Source organism: Cucurbita moschata, unplaced genomic scaffold, assembly GCF_002738365.1.
Source record: "Cucurbita moschata cultivar Rifu unplaced genomic scaffold, Cmos_1.0 Cmo_Scf00092, whole genome shotgun sequence".
NCBI lineage: Eukaryota > Viridiplantae > Streptophyta > Magnoliopsida > Cucurbitales > Cucurbitaceae > Cucurbita > Cucurbita moschata.
The window spans coordinates 213,513-217,715 of NW_019268608.1; the positions used below are offsets into that span (position 1 = coordinate 213,513).

General features: G+C 39.0%; 1 pseudogene; it reads left to right on the forward strand.

Annotated features, from left to right (window-relative positions):
* The window catches only part of LOC111439347, a 6,738-nt pseudogene extending 4,606 nt beyond the window's left edge, over positions 1-2,132 (forward strand).
* Positions 2,133-4,203: the final 2,071 nt, after the last annotated feature.

Consider the following 4,203-nt stretch of genomic DNA (forward strand, 5'->3'; position numbering starts at 1 on the left):
CCCTCTGGAGCTTCAGCGACGCTTCCGGACGACGCAACTCCCTCTGGAGCTTCAGCGACGCTTCCGGACGACGCAACCCCCTCTGGAGCTTCAGCGACACTTCCAGCTGACGCAACCCCCTCTGGAGTTTCAGCGACGCATCCGGCCAACGCAACCTCCTCTGGAGTTTCAGCCAGTGACGCTGCCCCCTTTGGAGTTTCAGCGATGCTTCCGGACGACGCAACCCCCTCTGGAGCTTCAGCGACGCTTCCGGACGATGCAACCCCCTCTGGAGCTTCAGCGACGCGCTTCAGCGACGCAACTCCCTCTGGAGCTTCAGCGACGCTTCCAGACGATGCAACTCCCTCTGGAGCTTCAGCGACGCTTCCGGACGACGCAACTCCCTCTGGAGCTTCAGCGACGCGCTTCAGCGACGCAACTCCCTCTGGAGCTTCAGCGACGCTTCCGGACGACGCAACTCCCTCTGGAGCTTCAGCGACGCTTCCGGACGATGCAACCCCCTCTGGTACTTTTCTTCAATTCTCTAATAGTCTTTGTGAAGCTAACTCGTTTCTGTTTGCTCGTAACGAAGTTCTCACAAGGACTCATAACAATCTCTGCATCAAATACACCTTGTTCATAGCCAACAGTTTTTCGTACATATTTGACAGCGTCTTCAACAGACCTGACGTTGTCTTTTCCTTGATAATGTTGAACGCCACGTTCCTGGATAGCGTCAACCGGATCAGCTCCAAGGCTTGTCGATCCTTGAGCTTCCACTGTTCCGTGGTCATGGTATCCGGCTTCACCCCCAACAGAGGTTCGTGAAGATCTTTCTGGTACAGATAATCTTCAATCTGCATTTTCCACAAACCAAAATCGGATCCATCGAACTTCTCAATTCCAATCTTTGAACTTTCCATCTTCACAGATCGTGGTGAATTTCACCTAGCTCTGACTTCCGCTTGGCTCCTGGCTCTGACTTCCGCCTGGCTCTGACTTCAGCCTGCTGAGTTTCGCCTGGCTCTGACTTCAGCCTGGTGAGTTTCGCCTGGCTCTGACTTCAGCCTGGTGAGTTTCGCCTGGCTCTGATACCAGTTGTTAGGATCGATACCAGTTGTTAGGATCGCACAACAACGCACACGCTCGATCTAGATGAACACAAAGAGAAGGATAGAGAGAAGTTGCAAGGAGAACTCTGGCTAAAAGGATTTTTTATTGATGACTTCAGGCATGTACAACAAGAGAGTACAGAGAATAGAAAAGTACTTCTACAAAGCTCTACCGGACCAGATATATATATGGTATAGTTTACTATATATAGCTTTACCAGATTTAGCCATCTACTATATATAACTATTTACCATATATAGTTTTACCGGATATAGCTTTACCGGATATAGCTTTACTATATATAGCTTTACTATATATATCTTTACCAAATATAGCTTTACCGGATATAACCGTTGACCAAGCTATAAATAAGTATCAGGCTCCATAGCCTAACAGCTTTACCGGATATAACCATTGACCAAGCTATAAATAAGTATCAGACTCCATAACCTAATAGAAAGGACCCAAGTTCTTCCCCCTATCATTCCACTACCCATTCCAGGAGAAGTAGTCGTTCAAGTTCCCTCAGTTGTCAACGCAGAAGTAGGTCTTCCTCGTTATCTCCTTTCCCCAAATCGTCCAATTCCAGTCCTAGTTGTGCATCAACTGATTGAAATCATTCCATAGAGAAGCTTAAGAAAGAGGAAGAAGAGAAGAAAAGGCGTGAAGCAGAGTTGAAGAAGTTAGAAGAAGATGCAGCTAGGAGGATGGAAGAACTAATTCAGAAAAAGGTTGAAGAAAGGCTAAACTCTGAAGAGACTAAATTAGAAATACAGGGACGAATAGAGGAAGGTCGCACGAAGTTGTTTGATGATGTTGATGTGCAGCTTGAGAAAGAGAAAGAAGCCGCTCTTACTGCTACAAGACAAAAAGAATAACAAGCACGAAAAGAGAGAGAAGATCTAGATAAAATGCTGGAAGAGAATAGAAGAAGGATAGAAAAAGCACAGCAACGTTTAGTTCTGGAGCCGCAGCAGAAGGAAGAAGAACAATATTGTGAGCTCGAGTTGATTCAGAGACAAAAAGATGAGGCAGCTTAGAGAACTAAGCTAGATGATAATAGTTTGAGTTATGTTTTGCTGGGAGTTAGTGAAGAGTCAAAAGCTTACAGACTCTATGATATAGAAGCGGCAGATGAAAATAATGATATAGAAGCAGCAGATGAAAATACTGCGGAGGAAAACATTTCATCTGACTCTTTGGCTGAAGCAAGCTCTCCTAGCTCGAATAAGGCGAGGATGAGAAGTTTTTTTTTGTAAAGAAGATGATGAAGCTCAGCCATGTTTACCCCTACTGAACCTGCAAACTTTGTAAACTTTAAAGAAGCATTGAAGAGTGAGAAATGGAGGCAAGCCAGGGATCTAGAGCAATAAACAGAAATGACACATGAGAATTGATGAAGTTACCTAGTGGAAGTTTGGTATGAGGTCGTAGATATAAACTGATTACTATTCGTGTTCAGTTTAAGGGAGAGATTGTTAGGATTAGATTTGATTGAGTTATTTGGATTAGATTTGATCTAGTTATTTGAATTAGATTCGATTTAGTCATTCTTCAATTGGATGAGAGATTTCTCCCAATTCTTATGATATTTACGGTTTTCTTTTTCTGTTCCTAACAGTAACATGTCATTCTTAAGAAACCTAGGACACCGATGTGACAATGATACATTAATTAAAAAGAATTATTTCAAAAAATTTATCAATTTTATATTAGAGATAAATTCATATATATATTTGTATACTTAGAAAAAAACTTAATGTACGTTTCACTCTCAAAATATATTCAAAGTCAAGTGTCTGATCCGATGGATTATAAATTTGTAATGTATCCATTGTATTAACAAGTGTTCCGTACATGCCCAACACGTGTCAGATTAGTGACACTAAGTTATTCTCATACTTTCTTTAGACCCATTTAAAGTAGTTTGAAAACTAGCACGTCAAATATTATAATTGACTAAATACAACTTCAATTTTGTGCTTTAAGGATGTTTTGACCCAACAAATAAATAAAATCCTTAATTTAGAAAGTCCATGAATAGCCAAAAGTAATGACTAACATAATTAAAAATAAATAAATAAACATAAAGTATGAATTGATTAAATTGGTTAATTGCTAACATAATTAAAAAAAAATAAAAATGTAACAAACACATTGAAGTAAGATTAGGAACACAAGTAAAAAAAGAAAAAAAAAAACACAAACAGCCAAAAATCAAAATTTGGAAAGTGTTACAGTTTTGATATATAGACATTTCAAGACTTTGCTCATGCAATATTCCCATGAAATCTAACACTAGAGCATCATAAAATTTAGAGAAATGATTGAAATTGATGTCATGTTCATATAGGTTGACTTTAATACAAAGGACAAATCGAACTTTCTTAAGGATAAATTGGGGACACAAGCCTAAGTTAATCAGGTAGGTGGCCTTACCATCCGTATGGTTATATTTGATGTTGACTGTGCCCGTGGTTCTACAAGTGTCATATATATTGATATGTGTGAAATGTTTATGAATCAATATGCTTATGATATGTTATAATATGTGTTCAATGGTATATTTGAGATAGGATACGAGAAGGATGCACTAAACGTAATGTAACGATACAAGTAAGACATGTTCATGAAATGTTATGGTTTGGTTACGTATCGAAGTGCTATGGGTATGACAGATTGATAAAAACGATATGGTCACGATGGATTCATAAAACAATACGATTAGGCTATGGGTAGAAAGTGATAGGATTATGATAGATTGATAAAACGATAGCGTTAGGATACGTTCCTGTAACATTATGACTAAGGTACGTTCAGGTAACGACGCAACTATGATATGTTTAAGGATGTTAAGGCTAATGATAAATTAGGGAAGGATATAACCACGAAGTTTTTACGATATGATATGATTATGATACAACATGTGAAGGACGGATATATATCCAACAAGTTTCAAAGAGGGACGTGAGAATAAATTATTCTCAAGCTTTCTTTACATCGGTCAAATAGTATTTGATAAGCTTTCAAAATTAAGGGTTTTATTTTTTCTTCTTCCTTCTTTCTCCCTTTTCACGTTTAATTTTTTTTAAATAAAAAAAAGTTTAATGT